This window comes from Bos grunniens, chromosome 6 (genome assembly GCF_055505025.1).
Source record: "Bos grunniens cultivar Pamir isolate PY7600 chromosome 6, Bosgru_T2T1.0, whole genome shotgun sequence".
NCBI lineage: Eukaryota > Metazoa > Chordata > Mammalia > Artiodactyla > Bovidae > Bos > Bos grunniens.
The window spans coordinates 25,621,299-25,645,352 of record NC_141170.1 but is presented as its reverse complement, the minus strand read 5'-3'; the positions used below and the strand labels follow the sequence as shown (position 1 = coordinate 25,645,352).

The window sequence follows — 24,054 nt, the reverse complement described above, 5'->3', positions numbered from 1 at the left end:
ACACCTTCTGTGCCAAATGCCCAGCCACCCTCCAGATGCAATAAATCCTCAGGTCTAATGATCATGAGGCCAATTGCAAGGTCACGTGGAGGTAATTGTAGCTTTCGTTGTTATATCAGAGCGAGATGGGAACATCACTCTGACCTGTAGCTATACTATAAAACTCATGAATGACTGGGAGTCAAACACTTGAATAACTATGGTTTATCACTTGGTGTTATTACTACTATAACATCGCTGATCTGGTTACTAAACCTTGAGCAATATCCCTAGTTAATTAGATCTTAACCTTGTAAGAGGTGCCTTAACCTCTTATTTACATATGCAAATATGCCTCATATGCCTCATATATGTACATATGCCTCTTATTTACATATACATTACATATCTAAGGAAGCCAGGATCCCATGACCTTACCAAGTGTTGTTAACTCCTCTTAACCTGGAAGCTCAGATGCTTATTTCTCCTCACTCTGCTGCCTCTATATGCTAGATTGATCCTCGTGTGGCTGATAGTAAAGCTAGTGAAGAATCTCAGCAAACACTGTGCCTAGTTTTGTCTGGCTCAGTTTTTAAAATTATGTACAATACTTAAAGCGCCTTCCAAATGAATTCAACATTAGCTTGTATAATGACTAGGCCAAGTTGTGACTAGGAGCCAACTGACCAGCCAAACTAGTAGCAAGAGCTGTTTGTGGGTCATCAGCGGTTAGGCTCTTAGAGAGACAACCAAGAATTATTTCATGGCAACTGGAAGAGTTACTACCACCTGGCAAGTTACCTTAACCTCTGAGAAGTTACTGTTCTTATAGGCAGCACTTTGTTCTTTCAAAAATTTAGAAATTTAAACTCCATAGAATAACAGTGGTCCCTTCTACTCAGTCTTGAGACACACTTCTGATGTTTTTCCTAAGCTAAACTTTGGCCACTACTTCGGCAGTTAAAAAAAAAAAAAGGTCTAAAATGAGTCTGCAAATGCCAATTGTGTTTCGGAGCTCATTTAACTAATTACTCAAAGATGAAATCAAAGACTGGCTAGAACCTTCTGATGGAATGGAAGGCAGTTCTTAAATGTCATCTTATATAATTGCTCTTGCCTATTGAAAATACCTCAGTGTAAATACCTAAGCCCCAGCAATACACAAAGGGCGCAGGCTTTAAGATAACTGGGCAAACTTGTATCTGACTTGACTCAACACTTAGCAGGCTGAAAGAAACAATCTGCTGTGGTCCTCGCTGTCAAATACCTGGCTTGTCACCTCAGGTCAGGCAATGCAAACAGATGAAGTCTGGTCAATATTTTGCTTCATCCAAAAATATATAAGCTCTAGGTAAATGGGTAATGACCCCATCTGATTTTAAGCTTCTTCAAAGAGATACTGAAAATCATGATTCACTGGGCTTTTTCTTAGTTTACAAACCTAAAAGCTGGTTTGTTTATAATTGTGTACTAAATTAATAGCCTGAATGTTTGTAACCTGGTTGGTAGCTGGTATGTCCAGCCAATGGTTCTGTGGGGACACTTAAAACCTTGAATGAACAGATTCACCTGTTGAGAGAGTTTGGAAGATCCATGAAGTGCTAGCTGTTGGGTGCCTTCTCATTCTCCATCCCCATTGTTGGAATCGGGTGTGTTTTAGAATGTTGAAGTTTTCTGTACCTCACTGGGGTGGGGAAGATTTATCAGATTAATAGACACAAACTCCCAGATGATCTTAAAGTAGGACAACTGAAACAGTGCCATTTACATGCCAATCTACTCAATGTTAACATTCCAAAGAACACATGGGAGCCTCTTCAGGCTGAGGAAACCATGTTTATCTTCAGTGCACTTCATGGTGAATTTCCCCACTGATTGCAGCTTCTGCTCACATTCCTACTAGGTTTCACATAAGCGGAAGTTACCCTTCTTTAGCAGTTGACTCCAAGCAGGGATCTTAAACGCCCTGTCGGTCTCATGGTCATAGGACCCTTCTTGTTTGGGTTCTCTATAACATTTTCCTGGTTCCAGTCTCATGCTCCTACTAGTTACACACTTGCCTAATCTTATCACCTTTTCTTTCACCTCTCTTGACCTCTTATGTTCGCTTTCTATTCTTTGCTTTACCATTTGCCTTAAACTCTAGTGGGAAGAATTCCCTGGTGGCCCAGTGGTTAGGACGCTGCAGTTTCACTGCTGAGGGTGCAGGTTCAGGAAGATCCTCAAGCTGTGTGGCATGGCACAAAGACTAAGGAGTATTGACAGTTCTGGTTCCCCATTTTCCTTGTGTTGTAAACAGTCTATACACATGTCCATTGCTCAAATACACGGGACCGTGGTGGTTATGTGAGCAGTAGATCAGAGTCATGACTAATTATAAAATTTGTGCATATGAACAAACAATAGTAGCAGCAGCAGCTGAGCCTTTATACCGTTGTTCCGAAAGCTTTATACACTGGTTGATTTTAGTAACTCCTAAAGAGTGGTTATTTACACTTCTTAAGTTAAAAAAAAAAAATGGAGGCCTAGAGTTTGCCACTTTCTCAATCTCTCCATCTAGGAAGTGTCTTTATGTACACAATTAAATTGCCCTTACAGTGATTTGCTATCATGGGCCTGTAGAACAAACCTTTTATCTAATACTGAATTTTATAGTTAAGGGTTAGGTATTATAATAAATCAGACTAATAATATCAGACATAAATATCAGACTGAATCTTAGCCCCAAACTACACATAGTCGGGAAGCTGTCACTCCTGTCTTGCTCAGTGAGTAGCTAGTTGTCTTAAAACAACAGTCACTTCCTGTATCACAATGTCCTGTCTGCTTACACAGCTTCTGTGTACACTGACTCAAATGTCAACTGTGGGTAACGTGTGGTTTCTATCATTATGTGAACAGAAATTTGGTGTGGCCAGATGACGGGTTAAATGTCATGAGCTTAGTCACGAACATGTTTGTGTCAGACTAAATGACCAAATAGATATAAGGAAGAATAGATCCGTCATAACTTAGAACATATCTTGCTGTCTTTCCCTTGCATTTTTTGGTGGCTTAACTCTACCTAAGATCTCTGGGCTGTTTCAATAAATCAGTTAAGGTCTGATGTTTGTCATCTATGATTAACAAATGCATGTATTTAATTCTCCTGAACAGTAAGATTTAGATTCATTTTACAGAATACCTGTCTGATTCAGTGAAGCAAGCAGTAGCTGTCACCTGATGTACTGGAACTGATGTAGAAATCTTACTCTGAGGTATTACAACAGTCAGTTTCTACTTCTGACTTACCTGAGAAAACACTGAAGTACTGGCTCACTGCCAGATAAATGAATCTCGATTCCTCAGTTTCAGACAGTTATACACTTTTATAGGTGACGCTCTGAGGCCAACTGCCCAGTCTCCCTCATAAGAGGTACTGGAATTTGAACCTCAGATCTCATTCCAAAGTCAAGTACTTAGTTTTATTGAATGAAGAGATGCTGGGATGGTTTTCAAAACACCTCATTCAGCCTGACTCAACCTTACTCCCGAAAGCTTCTACTCAATTTCCTTGTGAATAGGTGACTAATACCATGCACTTTGTTTTCCCCAATAAGTAATCTAGTTGTTTCACTTAATGATCTTCTCTCCAGCTCACTCAATTCTACCCACCTCACTCCCACTACGATGGTTGTCTCCATATGACCTCCAGTCTGTTGACCCCTTTATTTCCGTATCCTAGCTGCATCCTTAATTTTCTTGTTAGCATGTCTTTTCTCCCAAGTAACAGTTTTGTGCCTCTATTTTAGTCCTTTTTGATAAACTTTAACCCTGTGTGAATCAAGGTGTCCACTTTGTCCTAATGCTGGAAGACTAGAGTTGGGCTGGATTTATAAAGACCAAGGTATTTTTGTGCCTCTGAACTCATCACTGACTTTAGGATCTCTGCCAGATGTCACAGAGGGGAGGAAGAGAAGCCAGAAAAACAGTTGTTGGGCAATCTTGAGCTTAGATTTCTCTTAAACCCAAATGTCAGGTAACTTTTGCTTTGTTCTTTTAATAGCATTCCATTGCTTTCAAAGATTATAGATAAGATGGTAAGCGTGCATTATTAGCTACAAATCAATGTAGCATGAGCTGACATTTCACATTTTGTTTTCATTTACTCTCATCAATTCTTATAAAACTCAGCACGCTAAGTAGCTGCCATGTTCTAAGATGGGCTCCACGCACTGACTTCCTTCTCTGGATCAGTCTCTTTGAGAGGAGTCTCATGACTGTGTCCCTGTGAGCAGGGACACTAAGAGAGAGGGCCTTTAGGATGATGGGACTCATAATGTGAGAAACTCTCCAAAGTGGTTCCAGAGACCTCAGGCCTCCGAATAAGAGGTTCCACAGCTATGAACCTCTTGTCCTAAGAGGGCTTTGGATTTCCCTGGTGATGAAGGCTCTGTGCTCCCAGTGCAGGGGGCCTGGGTTGGAACCCTGGTCAGGCAACTAAGAACCTTCGAGTTGCAACAATGACCTGGTGCAGCCAAAAAAAAAAAAAGGCTTGGGTAACTTTCTAATCAGCTCAGCAGACAGCCATTGCTTACCTGTTCTCCGTTTCAGTTGTCTAGAGGACAAGGATGTTCTGGTCGACTCCATTTAAAAATGTTTCCCTGCATTTAATATCACTGTGGTAGAGCATTCCCTCTTTAAAATGAGAGTATCCGCACTTCAGAATCCGCCTGCCAGTTCAGGAGACACAGGAGACAAGAATTGAATCCCTGGGCTAAGAAGGTCCCCTGGAGGAGGAAATGGCAACCCATTTGCCTGGAAAATTCTGTGGACAGAGGAGTCTAGTGGGTTACAGTCCATGGGGTCGTAAAGAGTCAGACAAGACTGAGCATGCCTGCAAACCCACACTCTCAATCTGGTTTTCAGGCAAATTTACAAAAGCAGTCAAGGTTTCATAACTGAGTCAAGCTTTCCTTTTTCTATGGTTATTAAGTGCCCCCTGTTGGAGGATGTGTTTAAAGCTCTAATTGGTGGTGGAACCCTGTCTTGCTTAACTAGCCAGAGCCTGAGTCCTTGAACAGAAGCCAAGTTTCCAAAAACAATGGGGCTGAAGGTTATGCCCCATTAGGTCATCTCCCTGTGTTCTTGGAGAAGTATTTGCTACAGTCTTGATTGCTTGTGGGCCTTTCCAAATCTTGGTCTCTTACCCTGCTGCTGCTAAGTCGCTTCAGTCGTGTCCGACTCTGTGCAACCCCATAGACGGCAGCCCACCAGGCTTCCCCGTCCCTGGGATTCTCCAGGCAAGAACACTGGAGTGGGTTGCCATTTCTCTAACCCTATGCTCAGATCATGAACTCCTTATTGCCAAATTCAGACTGAAATTGAAGAAAGTAGGGAAAACCACTAGACCATTCAGGTATGACCTAAATCAAATCCCTTATGATTATACAGTGGAAGTGAGAAATAGATTTGAGGAACTAGATCTGATAGATAGAGTGCCTGATGAACTATGGACTGAGGTTTGTGACATTGTACAGGAGACAGGGATCAAGACCATCCCCATGGAAAAGAAATGCAAAAAAGCAAAATGGCTGTCTGGGGAGGCCTTACAAAAAGCTGTGAAAAGAAGAGAAGCGAAAAGCAAAGGAGAAAAGGAAACATATTAGCATCTGAATGCAGAGTTCCAAAGAATAGCAAGAAGAGATAAGAAAGCCTTCCTTAGCGATCAATGCAAAGAAATAGAGGAAAAGAACAGAATGGGAAAGACTAGAGATCTCTTCAAGAAAATTAGAGATACCACGGGAACATTTCATGCAAGGATGGGCTCGATAAAGGACAGAAATGGTATGGACCGAACAGAAGCAGAAGATATTAAGAAGAGATGGCAAGAATACACAGAAGAACTGTACAAAAAAGATCTTCACGACCTAGATAATCACGATGGTGTGATCACTCACCTAGAGCCAGATATCCTGGAATGTGAAGTCAAGTGGGCCTTAGAAAGCATCACTACGAACAAAGCTAGTGGAGGTGATGGAATTCCAATTGAGCTATTTCAAATCCTGAAAGATGATGTTGTGAAAGTGCTGCACTCAATATGCCAGCAAATTTGGAAAACTCAGCAGTGGCCACAGGACTGGAAAAGGTCAGTTTTCATTCCAATCCCAAAGAAAGGCAATGCCAGAGAATGCTCAAACTACCACACAATTGCACTCATGTCACATGCTAGTAAAGTAATGCTCAAAATTCTCCAAGCCAGGCTTCAGCAATACATGAACCGTGAACTTCCAGATGTTCAAGCTGGTTTTAGAAAGGGCAGAGGAACCAGAGATCAAATTGCCAACATCCTCTGGATCATGGAAAAAGCAAGAGAGTTCCAGAAAAACATCTATTTCTGCTTTATTGACTATGCCAAAGCCTTTGACTGTGTGGATCACAATAAACTGGAAAATTCTGAAAGAGATGGGAATACCAGACCACCTGACCTGCCTCCTGAGAAACCTATATGCAGGTCTGGAAGCAACAGTTAGAATTGGACATGGAACAACAGATTGGTTCCAAATAGGAAAAGGAGTATGTCAAGGCTGTATATTGTCACCCTGCTTATTTAACTTATATGCAGAGTACATCATGAGAAACGCTGGACTGGCAGAAACACAAGCTGGAGTCAAGATTGCCGGGAGAAATATCAATAACCTCAGATATGCAGATGACACCATCCTTATGGCAGAAAGTGAAGAGGAACTAAAAAGCCTCTTGATGAAGGTGAAAGTGGAGAGTGAAAAAGTTGGCTTAAAACTCACATTCAGAAAATGAAGATCATGGCATCTGGTCCTATCACTTCATGGCAAATAGATGGGGAAACAGTGGAAACAGTGTCAGACTTTATTTTTCTGGGCTCCAAAATCACTGCAGATGGTAACTGCAGCCATGAAATTAAAAGACGCTTACTCCTTGGAAGGAAAGTTATGACCAACCTAGATAGCATATTCAAAAGCAGAGACATTACTTTGCCAACAAAGGTCCGTCTAGTCAAGGCTATGGTTTTTCCAGTGGTCATGTATCGATGTGAGAGTTGGACTGTGAAGAAGGCTGAGTGCCGAAGAATTGATGCTTTTGAACTGTGGTGTTGGAGAAGACTCTTGAGAGTCCCTTGGACTGCAAGGAGATCCAACCAGTCCATTCTGAAGGAGATCAGCCCTGGGATTTCTTTGGAAGGAATGATGCTGAAGTTGAAACTCCAGTACTTTGGCCACCTCATGCGAAGAGTTAACTCATTGGAAAAGACTCTGATGCAGGGAGGGATTGGGGGCAGGAGAAGAAGGGGATGACAGAGGATGAGATGGCTAGATGGCATCACCAACTCGATGGACATGAGTCTGAGTGAACTCCGGGAGTTGGTGATGGACAGGGAGGCCTGGTGTGCTGTGATTCACGGGGTCGCAAAGAGTTGGACATGACTGAGCGACTGAACTGAACTGAGGGTGATGCATTTAGAGTTGGTATTGATACTTACCAACAGAATCCTTCCATATCTTCCACTCAAGGCTAGTTGCTTTGTTCTCATCTGCTGAAATTACCTGAGGATAGGTCGAGCTGGAAATTTTGGGCTGGTTGGGGCCCAGTACACACTGACTTCTTGAGTAAACACACTTGGTCTTTAATAAACCCTTTCTCCCCAATAACTCTCCTATTTTGAGGTGGAAATTTTAAAACCTGGGCCTAATGGGATGCCAGGAGTAAAATGGTTAATTTTCTAGGCAGTGATTTTATCATGAGTTACAAGGCTGGCATGCCCCAGATGAGTGTCTCAGACTATCTGGTGCAGGACTGGTTTGTTCCTAATCTATCATAGGCCAACACCTCAAATAGAGTAAAAGGAATGAAATTAGGTGATTTGTAGAGACGTGAATGGACCTAGAGACAGTCATACAGAGTGAAGTAAGTTAGAAAGAATCAAATTTCGTGTATTAGCATATGTGGAATCCGAAAAATTTGGTATAGACGATCTTATTTACAGAGCAGAAGCAAGGACATGGACGTAGAGAACAAACCTATGGATACCAAGGAGGAAGAAGAGGGTGGGATGAGGTGGGAGATTGGTGTGGACATATATACACTATTGATACTATATATAAAATAACTGAGAACTACTGTAGAGTACAGGGAACTTTACTTAAAGCTCTAAAAGTGATAGTGATCTAAAAATGGGAACAAAATCCGTAAAAGAGGGATATATGTATTTGTTGTTGTTCAGTCACTAAGTCATGTCCGATTCTTTGCAACCCCATGGACTGCAGTATGCCAGGCTCCCCAGTCGTCATTATCTCCTGGAGTTTGCTCAGATTCATGTCCACTGAGTCAGTGACGCTATCTAACCATCTCATCTTCTGCCTCCCCCTTCTATTTCCTTCAATATTTCCCAGCATCAACGTCTTTTCCAAGGAGCTGGCTCTTCATATTGGGTGGCCAAAATATTGGAGCTTTAGCAACAGTGTGTTAGTTGCTCAGTCATGTCCTACAATTTGCTACCCTGTAGGCTTTGGCCTTGGAGAAGGCAATGGCAACCCACTCCCATATGCTTGCCTGGAAAATCCCATGGATGGAGGAGCCTGGAAGGCTGCAGTCCACGGGGTCGCTGAGGGTTGGACACGACTGAGCGACTTCACTTTCACTTTTCACTTTCATGCATTGGAGAAGGAAATGGCAACCCACTCCAGTGTTCTTGCCTGGAGAATCCCAGGGACAGGGGAGCCTGGTGGGCTGCTGTCTATGGGGTTGCACAGAGTCTGAAGTGACTTAGCAGCAGCAGCAGCAGCAGCAGGCTTTGGCCTACTAGGCTCCTCTGTCCATGGAATTCTCCAGGCAAGAACACGGAATGGGTAGCCATGCCCTTCTCCAGGGGATCTTCCTGATGGAGGGATCAAACCCAGGTCTCCTGTATTGCAGGCAAATTCTTTACTGTCTCAGCTACCAGGGAAGCCCAACTCTATGTAATGTAGCCTGCCAGCTTCCTCCGTTCATGAGATTGTCCAGGCAAGAATACTGGAGTGGGTTTCCATGCCTTCCTCCAGTGGATCTTCTTGGCCCAGAGATCGAACCTGTGTCTCTTAGATCTCCTGCATTGGCAGGTGGCTTCTTTACCACTAGCACCTCCTGGGAAGCCCATTCAGCAACAGCCCTTCCAGTAAATATTCAGAGTTGATTTCCTTTAAGATTGACTGGTTTGATCTCCTTGCTGTCCAAAGGATTCTCAAGAGTCATCTCCAGCACCACAATTCAAGAGCATCAATTCTTTGGTGCTCAACCTTTTTTATAGTCCAACTCTCAAGACCATACATGACTACTGGAAAAACCATAGCTTTGACTATATGGACCTTTGTTGACAAGGTGATGTCTCTGCTTTTTAATATGATAAACCTAGATGTCATAGTTTTCCTCCCAAGGAGCAAGTGTCTTCTAATTTCATGATTGCAGTCACCATCTGCAGTGATTTTGGAGCCCAAGAAAATAAAAATATATCATTGCTTCCACTTTTCCCCTTCTATTTGCCATGAAGTGATGGGATCAGATGCCATGATCTTAGTTTTTTTTTGTTTTTGTTTTTTAATGTTTTAAGCCAGCTTTTTCATTCCTCTTTCACCCTCATCAAGTGGCTCTTTACTTCCTTTTCACTTTCTGCCATTAGAGTGGTATCACCTGCATTTTTGAGGTTGATCTTTTTCTCAGCAATCTTGATTCCATCTTGTGATTCATCCAGTCTGGAATTTTGCATGATGTACTCTGCATTTTAGTCAAATAAGCAGGGTGATGTATAGCTGGATTTGCTTTGCTGTATGGTAGAAACTAACATAACATTGTCAAGCAACTATACTCCAATAAAAATTAGAATTAGCAGAAAATTATAGCCAAATCTTACTAGATTTAATAGGCAAAATTACATTTTGGCAAAAATCAGAAAAATAAACAGCCCAATAAAAACATAGGCAGAAGGCTAAAAAGATATTTCTTCAAAAAAGGTATACAGATGGTCAAGCACATGAAAAGATGCTCAACATTGCTCATTACTTGAGAAATGCAAATCAAAACTACAATGAATATCACCTCACACCGGTCAGAATGGCCATTATCAAGAAAATCTATGAACAATAAATGCTGGAGAAAATACAGAGAAAGGGAACCCTCTTGCCCTGTTGGTGGGAATGTAAATTGATACAGCTACTGTGGAGAATAGTATGTAGATTCCTTAAACTAGGAATAAAACTACCATATGACCCAGCAATTCTGTTACTGGGCATATGCCCTGAGAAAACCAAAAGTCAAAGACATGCACCCTGATGTTCATTGCAGCACCGTTCACAATAGGCAGGACATGGAAGCAACCTAGATGTTCATCAGCAGATGAATGGATTAAGTTGTGGTACGTATACACAATGGAATATTACTCAGCTGTAAAAAGGAACAAGTTTGAGTCAGTTGTGGTGAGTTGGATGAAACTAGAGCCTGTTATACAGAGTGAAGTAAGTCAGAAAAAGAAATAATATTAATGCACATATAAGGAATCTAGAAAAATGATACTGATGAACCTATTTACAGGGAAGGACTGGAGATGCAGACATAGGAAACAGACTTGTGGGCACAGTCCACAAACATACATATGCATTCATCTTCAGTCGTGTCCAACTCTTTGTGACAGTGTAGACTGTAGCCCGCCAAGCTTCTCTTTCCATGGGGTTTTCCAGGCAAGAACACTGGAGGAGGCTGCTATTTCCTCCTCCAGGGGATCTTTCCCAACCCAGGGATTGAACTTGTGTTTCCTGCATTGGCAGATGGATTCTTTACACTGAGCCATCAGGAAAACCCAGGGGAAGGGGAGAGGGTGGGACAAATTGAGAGAATAGCACTGGCATACATACATTGTGGTGGTTTGGTGGTTTAGTCGCTAAGTCATGTCCAACTCTTGCGACCCTGTAGGTTACAGCCTGCCAGGCTCCTCTGTCCATGGGATTCTCCAGGCAAGAATACTGGAGTGGGTTGTCATGCCTTTCTCCAGGGGATCTTTCCTACCCAGGAATTGAACCCAGGTCTCCTGCATTGCAGGCAGATTCTTTACTGACTGAGCTACAAGGGAAGATATATATACACGACCATGTCTAAAATAGATAACTAGTGGGAAGCTGCTATATATCATAGGGAGCCCAACCTGGTGCTCTGTGATGACCAGGTTGGGTGGGGTGCGGGAGAGGTTGGAGGGAGGCTCAAGAGGCAGGGGATATATATATTATGATTGATTCAAGTTGTTGTATGGCAGAAACCAACACTCATGGTAAAGAAATTATCTTCCAGTTAAAGAGATCCATGCAGAATCAAAATATTGAAGAAAACTTCACTAAACGATATGGAATGAGTACTGACCATCAGTACTTCAAGTGCTCAGTTTCTAACATGACCAATGAATTTCCTTAATTTACTGAATCTATGTTGGATTGACAGCAACACTACTCACAAGGGATAATGTAACTAAACTACATTTTAATAACTCATAATAGGAAGACTAGTCTCTTATAGGCATGTTGATCAGAATGGAGGATTTTAAAACCATCACAGCAGGCCTGGGATGTTTAATTTGGCCAAAATAATCAAGAAATGTACTAAATACATCTTCAGTCCTTCATCACTAGCCAATTACAAACATATCCTTTAAAGTGATGGTTATCTTCAGGATAAATTGATTCCAGATCTGAATTTGCCTGCATGGATCTCTTGATAAAAAGCCCTGGGTAAAAAATACACAATACAGAAAAATTTAGACTTCCATATGCCAGAACGGATTTATCTAAGCATTGGTTAATTAAAGACTGAATATTTAAGATTCTTTTAAAAAAGAAAATTAACATTTTAGTAAGGTATACTTTATGACATCTTACACTTTCATAATGTTTAATACTCATAGGTATATGGAATGTTTGATCTTAACAAAAACCAAATGGCTGTACATTAATTTGGGGGCAGAAGTAAAGCTAAAACATTCTGAACTTCTCTTCCCTTGATTTATCTTCTTGTCAACTTTAAGGTTTAATTTACTACTATGGAAACTATAATTTTGGAGTCTGAAGTGGCTGAGAGAGGACTAAAATATATGGAATGGACTTTTTAAAACTGGAGAACTGAAGTTGCTGAGATTTCACTATGGAAAGATTTCAAAGTGGCTAAATCCTAGAGATGGCTACACTCTGGATGCCAGGTCTCCAAAGTTCCTTAAGTGATTATGCCAAAGATTGGCTTGAAGAATCCTGCCACCCCACTCCCATGATACCCCGCCCTCTGGTCATTGCTTAATATGGTTCTATGTACACTTGGTTTCAAGCCATGAGTGCACTTCCCTGCAGACCAGACTACCACTACCTAAACCCATCCTACATAGGAATTCTTGAGATGCTGCTTTTCCAGAGGAATAGTCTGAGCCGTGCTGGGAGATGACATAACCTAGTGAGGAGAAAAGACTTGGCACCCTGGGCTGAGCTGGAATTCCAGGTTTTCCATCTTCTGCCTGTGTAACTTATTGGCAGATCAGTTATCCTCCCCAAGCCTCAGTTGTCTGGTTAGAAATAGATGCTAGAGTTGTCAGGATTAGTATATAGAGGTTACTTTGCAGAGGATGACCAACATTGCTCATTTCAGAAGGTGAGGAAGTTTTTGGCCTGTGACAGGACTTAATGTCTTACAGCTATAGCTGTCTAAGATAAGGTTTTTTAATAGCAAAGGGGAGAGGACAGAATGGCTAAAATCCAGAGCCTACACAGGAGATATTTATAACATGCTACTCAAAAAACCGAGTCCCAGAGAATATTTCTAGTACCACACTTTCCAAACATTTGCCATTAAGGCCCACATGGACCTTTTACCGAACCAGGTTGATCTTGCAAGATTTGCAGGCAGTAAGCCAAAACGTTGAATTCTCTAGGCCAGAATACTGGAGTGGGTAGCCTTCCCCTTCTCCAGGGGATCTTCCCAACTCAGGGATCAAACCCAGGTCTCCTGCATTACAGGCAGATTTTTTACCAGCTGAGCCACAAGGGAAGTCCTGAAAAGAGAGTTCTCACAATCCTTCACTTTCTCAAATCTCACATTCCTTCCTGAAGGCAAGGGCTCAGGGTATTGATGGGATAAAGAATGAAGAAGCAGGACCATCTGAGGCTTGGAGCTTAATGAGTGTTGGGGGAGGTGCTTGGGGAAAGGCGTGGTAATTGTAGTTCTGAGCAGGAGTAATTGAGCTACAAGCCTCTGCATGAGGCCACTAGAATGGCCTGAGGGTTGAGTTTTTGGTTCCCTGACATCAAAAATTTAGGAATTGGACACTTGCGCATGCCCAGTTGGAAGGTTGTCGGTCCCATCCAATCTTAGCCGCTTGCACTAGACACAGCTGACTCTAAATTCCTGGAGAAAAAAACTCAGGCAAACATCTCATTTAGGCCTTTTCTGACTTGGAACACATGCAAGTCTTTTTTTTGTGGCAACAGTTAAAACAAACTTGATGGGTGAAGGCAGGTTCCAGGTGCAATGGATCTATCTACTGATTCCGTTCACTTGTAGCACCCCACTGGAGGGGATTGGAAAGGAGATGAAGCTGCTCATGGCTGAAGGCCCAGTGCTCTTGAGGAATGAGAGAGCTGTATAGTGTACCTAGGAACATTACCTGCTATCCTGTGGCTAACTAGGTAGGAAGCACTGCCCAAGGTGCTCTACTGATTGGAGAAGATCTCTATGAACATGGAGAGAACTTGCTAGAAAAGTTCATACTACGTTCTGCGTGCTAGAGAAATTTGGAGGTCAGTCATTCTTAAACATGCTTACTGCTAGTGGTTGGAGATGGGGCGTTGGCAGGAAAGATGACCTGCTTGGCTTTGTTTCCTCAGTATCTTCACAGATAAAAGCTTCTTAGCTCTAACTCGGGATCTAGTGTTAGAGCAATTTTTTTTCTGGTGTAACAGGCCAGTAATGGTCACTTAGCTTTAAGTGAGATTTGTTATTTGTCTTCTGCTGAATGCTGTCAAATTTTAGTGATGGATCCTCTCATTTCTGCCATTTTCAGGAAGTTCTTTTGGCTGCCTTGGGTCTTCATTGCTGTTTGCAGGCTTTCTAATTGCAGTGAGCAGGCTTCTGACTGCAGTGGCTTCACTGTGAGTGATGTCAGCGTTGCTTTCCCAGGACCCACTGAGATGTGCACCCAGAGTACCTTAAAGCGGTCCCATGAACTGGCCAGTGGGGTTGGGCATGTGAGTTGGGAGACTGGGAGAAAATGTGGCTCACAGGGTGGCTTTGCTGTCCCTGTGAAGTAGAATTCCTTTTCTCTTTGAAATATGGGGGAGTTCTTGCTTAGTTGCTCACCTCCGTGTCTCCTCTGTCTGATCCAAGGGAAGAAGAGAAACTGGGTTAATGAGATGGAGAACAACTCACAGGACATATGTAGCTGTTTGGTTTTCAGCTTTGGTTTTCAGAGTAGTGCCCTCTCCAGTTTGTGTGGGATAAGCTCACCAACTCCAGCTGATGGCAGAAGCTTCCCTCAGCCTGGTTCAGGGGTACCACTTCTCCCAAGCTTGGTTCTGATTCAGGTCACCAAGGTAGTCTGACTCATGGTCCAGTTTTCAGTTGTTTCAGAACCAACTGGCAGAAGGGAGACAAAGGGCACACCAAACTCTGAGCTGGCATCTGAATTGCTGTTGTGTCATGACCTGTCAGCCTACTAGGATCTGACTCAAATCCCCTTGGAGAACAGACTTAATTGCCAAGTCTGGTCTGTTCAGAAGGTCTTAGGGTGTTGAACAGCTTCCTGTGCCAGTGTGTGGGTTGAAGATGGTGTTCACAGTTCAACTGCCCATGCTATATTCAGTTTTCAACTCTCCTGTCAGAATAAATCCATAAGAGAAGAGTCTATCTGAGGGGTTGTTTCAAGGAAACACTCTTGCTAAGGTCTTACAGACTTGGGTTTCTGCTGTAAGGGAGAAAGTAAGATTGGTGGGTTAAATTGAGGACAGTAATGCTATGGTTTTTCCAGTAGTCATGTATGGATGTGAGAGTTGGACTGTGAAGACAGCTGAGCGCCGAAGAATTGATGCTTTTGAACTGTGGTGTTGGAGAAGACTCTTGAGAGTCCCTTGGACTGCAAGGAGATCCAACCAGTCCATTCTAAAGGAGATCAGCCCTGGGTGTTCTTTGGAAGGAATGATGCTAAAGCTGAAACTCCAATACTTTGGCCACCTCATGCGAAGAGTTGACTCACTGGAAAAGCCTCTGATGGTGGGAGGGATTGGGGGCAGGAGGAGAAGGGGACGACAGAGGATGAGATGGCTGGATGGCATCACTGACTCGATGGATGTAAGTCTGAGTGAACTCTGGGAGATGGTAATGGACAGAGAGGCCTGGTGTGCTGCGATTCAAGGGGTTGCAAAGAGTCAGACACGACTGAGCGACTGAACTGAATGAAGTACTTGGAAGAATACTTTTGCTGTGGCCAAGTCTAGGCAGGAGGGATCACAGTGGCAAGATATCTGAAATACTCTTGGAAAGACTGCCCTGTTGTGGAAGAAGCAGGAAGGGCTGAGGGTCAAGAGGGACTTCCAACATTTCTTCACATCTTGTATAATCAGGCGTTTTGTCTCCTCCTATTCACCCATTTTCTGATCTCACCCAAAGGTGCTTTGTCTTCAGGTCCAATTAGTCACAGTTATAGTCTGAATGTGCCCGGGAAGCCCCATGGCAGCTCCAACAGGGAGCTTGGTGCAGATTCAACATGCCAATACAATTTGTACCAATGTGTAGTAGATGTGTACCCAATCTACAATCACTTTGGTCATGACACATCTGACCAGACATGACATACCTGACCAGACAATGCCCAAGAATTCGATGGACAATCCAGGCCCTTGGATTTTTGTGGCATTCACAGCTCACCCACATGATTCCAAATGCTTTATAGGCTCTGGTGCCCACTGTTCTAAATCCATAAGAGGGTCAGAGGTTAGTAGCACATCATCAATATAATGGAGCAGTTTCACTGAAATTGGCTGCTTCCATTTTATTAAGTCTTCTGCAACCAGCCTGTGACATACAGTTGGGCTATGCAAGTACCCTTGGGGGAAGTATCTGGACCATCCATTGGTGTCCCTCCCAAGTGAATGCAAATGGATCTTCGCTCTCATCAGCTTTAGCTATAGAGAAAAAGACATTAGCTAAGTCTACCATGTAGTGATAAGTGCTCAATGCTGTGGTCAATAGGTCCATCAGGTCGTGAATCAATGGCACAGCAGCATGCATAGATGACACCACCTTATTCAGTTCTCTATAGTCTACAGTCGTTTACCACGAAACATCAGGCTTCCCAACAGGTCACACAGCAGGGTTAAGCGAACTATAAGTGGGTCGTACAATGCCCACTTTCACCAGCTCAGCAATGATGGCACCTATTTCTTCAGGGCCACTTGTAAATGATACTGACCCTCTGAGTGCCAGCAGTAACTGTGGTGGATGCTTGGCATATTTCCTCACAATGGCCTTCACCACACGCAGAGACAAAATTCCCCCACAGTGGTTTGCAACATTAGGCCTTGTAAAACATCTATTCCCCACAGTACGTTCTGGGATCGGGGACACAAACACAGCATACAACCACACAGGGAGTCATCCAATTTCCAAAGGCCAGGTCATAGCCTTTACCTTAACTGTGTGGTTACCATAGCCATCACTTCGTGCAGTAGGACTGGGAAACTCTTCTGGCTTGCCATAAATAAGGCTGCATATGGCAACAGTGTCAATGAGAGCCATTACTCTTTGTACATTAGCCGATGACCAGTGACTTGCAAGCTGTACGTGGGGCCTCTGGTCACTGCTCTGGCTCTTTGGGCAGGTACCTTTGCCTGAGCCCTACTCAGAGTGGAAAAGGGCATCTGGAGGAACATTCTTGGGTGCCATGTAATCTTCTGACTGAACCGCCTGTGTCTCTTGTGTGGGTGCTTCCCACTTTGGTACGTTGCTGTTCCTGTTTCTAGGAGCATAGCATTGGGCTGTTTATCAATTTTATTTGTCAACTCTGATGCCAGCAAACAGGCCCACATTTGCATTTGCATGGACCCAGATGGGGCCATTACCAGCTTGGCCCCTATTCGGGGTCTTCACACTTCTAATGCCCTTTGTCTGCCACTATCCTTCTACTTCTCCCAAGCTTGCAACGATCAAGGTCACCTCGTAGATGGTGTGGCCCACATAGGGCATAAGAATATGGTAAGGACCTGAAAAATGTGGATGGGCATTGTTGAAAATGGCGTCTCAATGCTGCCTGTAAAACGCTCGTCATTTGGGCCTTGAGTATTTAGGTTAACCATAGACTGTTTCATGCCCAGATCTCTCACAACTTGGGTTAACTTGGAAAAGTTATGCCACTTACTCAGTGTCTGGGAGTTCTCCTGCATTCGACCACAGAGTGCAGATGGCAGTGTAATCCATTCCACCAAGGTATGTGTGTGGTTAGGTGGCCCCTGCATGAATTGCCTAAGGTTCTGTAATCTTTGTCTCAGTGAGGGGTGAGTGATTACAAATGCCAACTGTTCTATCTCATCTCTGGAACAAACAATACCATCTACTCTTCTGTCCTAGAGTCACAATAGGCAAATTGCTAGGGGTCCTCCTTGCTTCTGCCAAAATTTATTACCCAAGTTGACTTGGGTAATCCTGGGTACTTGGTCAATATATTGTGTACTCAGTCACATTGGAGGCCCCTTGGGGCTGCCCACCCTGGGTCAAAGGCTGTTCATGTTTCACCTGCTGCTGCATGATTGTCTTTGCAAACAAGCAGGAACCCACAGTCTCATAACATTCATTGTTACCACCCCTTATTACCTCATTGTCTGAGGCACTGGCTTCATCCAGGTCACACATCTCTTGCTTCAGAGTATGTATACAATATTCTAGTTCTTCCTCCTGTCTCTGTAATTCACACACTTGCACAACATCACGGAGGACACTATCCGTATTAGCCTCCAGGGCAGACAGGGAAATCCACCCCATTGTGCCAGCAGCAGTATATATGCCAGTTTGTCTGGCAAATGGGAACTCACTGCATGTAATGCCTTTTCAAGGCTATCTGGTGACCCATCCACCACCTCCCAGTCTTCCACTGGGGCCACCGGGTACCACATATAATGTGGTGGGCACTGGCTTCCTCCATCCAATCATTGGAGCCTTAGGCTCCTCTATCTGCTGGGAATCTTGTCAGTTACACAAACTGTCTTGCTGATTGCTGAACTCAGGGTAGGCAAGGTTCAAGTGGGGAAGCTGAAAGGAAATACAAGGATTCATAGAAACTGCAGACATGCTTTATTCTTTAGTGGCTGATGTAGCTGCCAGGGATGTTTCAGGTGGTGCTTATATTGGTATACATGACCAAAAGTAGCAATTTGCCAAGCCATTACATCATGATGTGTATGTGCATTGCTATAGAAGGTCTCAGCTGTTACATAACCATGTTAAGTCATTGTTTACTGTGAGGCATGAACGAGATAACATGGGGCGAGAGAGCCTGACCATTGCCATCTGAGCCAACCATTATTTTTCTACAGAGGAGCAGGCTGAGAACACCTTCACATTTCATTATAACACCGGAGAAAGAAGAAGGACAAGGTGTGAGACAGCAGCATGGCTCTGCAGTAGAGTCTCAGCCATTCTAAGAGGGAGATGGGTGCAGGGATAGCCAGGAGAGGAAACTTGGGTTGGGTAGAAATGGTGACGCCCCAGTACTGCCCTGTGTTCAGTCTTTGGTTAATTGCTCCCCAGAAAGAATAACTCAGGCTTGATTTGCTACAGCAGATCCTGAAACATTGCAGCTGATTCCAATGTTCAAAGCAGGTTCTGCATTGAGGGGGGAGTTGAGTGGCATGTTCTCTTAACTGTAGAAGTTCATCCTTTGTTCTGTACACATACACTTCTCCATACTTATCTGGGAAGAAATTCCACAGTGTGTGGGCCCCTCTTCCTGAGAGGAGTGTGACAGGTGGGGTGATGAGCGGGCAGAACTCATCACAGCATAACAGCTTTATTGTTGGAACTACTCTCTAGGGTAACTGATACTTACCTCCTCCTCCACTGGCCATTCTCATTCCTCCCCCTCTGTTATCACCCCTACAGGTCATGGTGGTAAAGACTGAATCCCTCATGCCTGGAGGATCTGTTGTAATAGAAACCATTCTCTTTTCAGGCCAGGGTTTCCATAATTACCTACTTGGTTACAACTGGGCCTAGGGTATACAGAGAAATGTCCAGTTAGATCACCTAAGTTAAATAGACATTATTCTTTGTCATCACTGTAATAGCAGCCTTACATCCTTATGATCAAAGTTGATGGCTCTTGTTGCCAAAATGGTGACTCTTTGTAGGCTGGCTCCTGGGAACAAAAGTACTCAGATTGCAGGTTATAGCTTGTATTTCAATGAATCCCATCCTGGGTCTCTTGGTAAGACTACATACCTTTTGTGATCAGTGATCTATAACCCTGCAGTTCTAGGAGTTGGAGGGATGAGAATTGAAGTCCCTCTGTGGGTCACTGGGAGTGATGGTAGGTCAGGTACTCCCTGGTTCTAGGACCCACTTAGTTGTCTTCTTGGAGACAAAGCACCATCTAGGCCTCTGATTTAGTGTCTGCACTGCTTCCTGGAGGAAGCACACACATCTATGTCACATCTATAGCACCACATCTATGCAGAGATGTGCTTTCGAGGTGGTAGACTTTGCTTTTTGTGCTTTATTCCAGTAGGATGTATTAACACTGAGGCCAGCAGCCTCTAAATGGTTCAATATGTGAAGTGACCAGTGGATCTCAGGAACTATCCCATGCTGTCTTTGCTTTGAATTGGGTCCTCTGGTTGTTAGCTGTGACATGTGCAGTTCTTTGATTCCATAAACACCAAGATGGGGTGCTGATGGAGCCTTCCTGGCTGAAAGGCAACCTCTTGCCTGGAACAGATGTTTATTACTGTGAGAGGCAACTTCTGGCCCTCTCTACATTGAAAGGTACTCAATGAAGTTGACTTGCCGCAGAGTGGCATTTTGGTACTCAAGGGATTAAGGAATGCTGACAATCTAGGGTTTCAGTATTGATGTCTATTGCTGGCAGGTTGGACGACCATAGGCAGTAGCGAGCCTGGCTCTAGTAAGAGAAGTGTGTAAACATATTCAGAGTGTGTCTCTGCTACTGTGACCACTTAATTCAAGCATGTGGTTCAACTCAAAGGCTGGCCAATGTTAGGTAGTAGCTACTGTACATTTTTGGCTATTTAGGACCTGTGGAACTTTTCTGGTGTTATTAACATGAGATAAAAGTATCTTCATTCTGCATGCTCTCTCCCACATGAATCCATATTCCTCTACCAATACCTGCTTGTCTCTGATCCTTCAGTTTTCCTTCTAAACTGGTAACCAGGCTGGTAGGCTATTGCCCATGTGTTATGTACATTCTCACCTCAGCCCCTTCATATGAAATAGGCCAAATGCACTGCTGGAAACCTTACCATTTGGGAGCCAGGACTAATACTTAACTGAACTTGTTGAAGTTGTCTAGTCATTCTCCAGTATTGATTTAGTTTATTCATGGGCCAGAGGGTAGAAGCGAACTGAGATATAAAGGCCACCAACACTTTTGCTTGATCCCTAAGCATAGCACTAATTTTGGCCATTTGTTGTTTAATCGCCAAGTCATGTCTGATTCTTTGTGACTTCATGGACTGTAGCATGACAAGCTCCCCTGTCCATCACCAACTCCCGGAGTTTGCTCAAACTCATGTCCATCGAGTCAGTGATGCCATCCAACCATCTCATCCTCTGTCACCTTCTTCTTCTGCCTTCAATCTTTCCCAGCATCAGGGTCTTTTCCAGTGAGTCGGCTGTTTGCATCGAGTGGCCCAAGTATTGTAGCTTCAACATCAGTCCTTCCAATGAATATTCAGGGTTGAGTTTCTTTAGGATTGACTGGTATGATTTCCTTGATGTCCAAAAGAGTCTCAAGAGTCTTCAGCACCACAGTTTGAAAACATCAGTTCTTTGGTAGTCTGCCTTCTTTATCGTCCACATATGGTCACATCCATACATGACTACTGGAAAGACTATATGGACCTTTGTTGGTAAAGTGATGTCTTTGCTTTCTAAAATGCTTAGTTTTGCATAGCTTTCTTGCCGAGAAGCAAGTATCTTCTAATTTCATGGCTGCAGTCACCATCTGCAGTGATTTAGAGCCCAAGAAGAGGAAATCTGTTACTGCTTCCACCTTTTTCCCATCTATTTGCCACGAAGTGATGGGACTGGATGCCATGATCTTAGTTTTTTTTTTTTGAAAATTGAGTTTTAAGCCAGATTTTTCACTCTCTTCTTTCACCTTCATCAAGAGGCTCTTTAATTTCTCTTTGCTTTCTGCTGTTAGAGTAGTAGTATCTGCATATCTGAGGTTGTTTATTTATCCCAGCAATCTTGATTCCAGCTGGTGATTCATCCAGATTAGCATTTTGAAAGATGTACTCTGCATATAAGTTAAATAAGCAGGGTGACAATAAACAGTCTTGTCATACTCCTTTCCCAATTTGGAACCAGTCAGTTGTCCCACGTACGGTTCTAACTGTTGCTTCTTGACCCGCATACAGGTTTCTCAGAAGACAAGTAAGGTGGTCTGGTATTCCCATATCTTTAAGAATTTTCCAGTTTGTTGTTATCCACAGAGTCAAAGGAAGTACCAGGAAGTGATATGCCAGGTAATCATAGAGCTGGTCATATTCACTGTTTTCAGACCCCAGCCTTCATAGATCTGGCAGTGTTAGGTTCAGATGTTTGTCCATTTAAATGTGATGTGACCTCATTCATTCTGGGAAGAGGGTGCAGCTGATGGACTCACTTAGCAACTTCAACACATTTTCAGTTCTCAATATATTCACAACTTTCTTCTGCCAGGTATCAAAGAAAATGGCTCATGCTTTCTACTGCAACATCATTGTGCACAAAACAGAAGCCCATAGAGGGTGCTGAGATGCAAAGGGACCAGGTGGTTGGCAGCACCATCTGCTTAGATGGAACTGCTGTGGAATATGTGGAAGCTTGTGAGAGGCAGGTGCTGTGTGTGTAAAACTTAGAGAAAGTACTGACCAAAGTTAGGAGTGTGCGTTAGTTTGGGTTTTCTAGAAGCAGACCCTAGAGGGAGAATTCATGAAGGTTCAGGACACATAATGAGGCAAAACCCCATAAAGTGGTGAAGTAGGATGGGCAAGAGGAGGGAAAACGTGCTGTGATATCAAGCAGAGTCCCATAGATGGCAAACAGGCATATAGCAGAGGACCTCTGGAGACAGTACTGGTCATACCTCAGTTATTCCAATCAAGGGAAAGAACAAAGTATTGATACTGTCTCACTTGTACCTTTTGAACTAAAGCTTGTCACCAGGGTGACAGAAATCCCCAGGCCCTTGGGTTGTCTTTAGACAACCCATCTCTCCCATCCCCTCACAACAAAGACACAAGTCCTGGCTGCTGGCAGTCAAATCATCAGGCACTGTTAGGCCTGAATTTGGGATGAGGTATGGAAGGGAGGTATGGGCTGAGTGTTGACAGCTTCTGAAAGCATTTCTCTGAAGCCCGAAGCTAGAAAGGGAAACTCCTAGTCTGTTCATTCTCTAAATGACTAAATAAAGAAGTAGAGCTCCCAAACTAGAAGTGCCATGAGTGTTATGAATTTTAAATGAGATGAAATGTCATTTAGTTTGGACTCCTCAGAAAAAGATCTTGAAAGATTTGCACAGAAGTAATTATGGAAGTATTCCCAGGAGAAATCATCGAAGGAACAGGAGGCAAGGTAGGGGTTGGAATGTAAGCCAAGGACAGCTGATCTCAGGCAAAATCCTGTTCTCTGTGTTATCCACCTGGATCCCACGGGGGAGCGCTAGACTACAAGCTACATCAGTTGTGAGTTGGACCTTCAAAGTCATATTTCTGACAGTGATTAGTTTATATGCCCTTTATTTGGAGACTGGAAAGTGTAAATCCTCAGGGAGAGCTGGATCTTAGGGTGTATAGGCCAGGCAGGTGCAATAATCTAAGGCCAGTGTTCAGGAAGAAACATGGGCGCTGGCCTTGGAAGTCACATAAAAAGCAGAGCTGAGGGGATACAGAGAAATGATAGACAGGAACTTAGAGAGGTGTGGCCTTAACATGGTTCCCTTATAAGCCCGTGGTTAGAGGAGAAAAAAGACTAATAAGTGGGAGGTAAGATTCCTTGCCTCTGCTCCTTCACACAATGCCTTCCTACATGCCTGTCTTAGAAACCTGACCCCTCATGGTGCAGAGGCTTGCCTTTAGGTTTAATCATAAGCAATGCTTTCCAGGTAAACTCCTGAAGTCCCTTGCTCTGGTCTGAAGAGAACTAATTCACCATCTTCTTGAATGCTCTGAAATTTCAATCAGTTGCAGGCTGAGAATTTTCCAGAGAATCTCGTGTCAGGGCCACTGACACTAGAAAGTGGAAGCTGAGGCAGGTCATCATGGGAGAGAGGGAGACAACAGGCCAATATGGAAGCACTTCCTGTTGTTCAGTGCCCATCCTGGCACTGCTCCCTGGAGGGGACCAGAGTCTCAATACTGGCCTCTCACCTGTCGCTTCTGTTCTGAGGAGTCTAAGGAAGGCTTGTTAAAGCAGCATTCTAAACCTTGTGTTTTTTTTGGCCATACCAAGCAGCCTAGGGGATCTTAGTTCCCTGACCAAAGATCAATCCCACACCCTGTGTGGTGAAAGCACCCTGTCTTAGTCACCGGACTGCCAGGGAAGTCCCTAAGCCTTGCATGTTAATGATAGTTTGTGGACTTATTTGTGGAAGTCAGTTCTTTGTTCTACAAAACCTTTGGGTAATACTTTCTTTAAATTTCTGTACTATCTTCTGGCTTAGTGTTCCTGTTGAAGTGAAGTGACTTGGCTTTGTTGCTGAAGCGCCCAGAGGATTTTGTTCTACTTTGAAATGCACTACTCCCATGCGTTGCCATTATGAGTAAGTTTTCTTGAGATTTTTTTTTTTTTCCA

General features: G+C 43.5%; 1 long non-coding RNA gene across 3 annotated transcripts in view; it reads left to right on the top strand.

The window, feature by feature from the left end:
- The window catches only part of LOC147370423 (uncharacterized), an 84,089-nt gene that overhangs the window by 9,039 nt on the left and 50,996 nt on the right, over positions 1-24,054 (top strand). The window contains exon 1 of one of the 3 annotated variants that reach the window (XR_015165263.1): positions 13,504-13,790. The exons of 1 other annotated variant lie outside the window; for it this stretch is intronic. This is a non-coding gene — a long non-coding RNA (uncharacterized LOC147370423). Of the gene's footprint in view, positions 1-13,503; positions 13,791-24,054 lie in introns of those variants that run through there. One more of the 3 variants, XR_015165265.1, reaches the window with a different exon arrangement.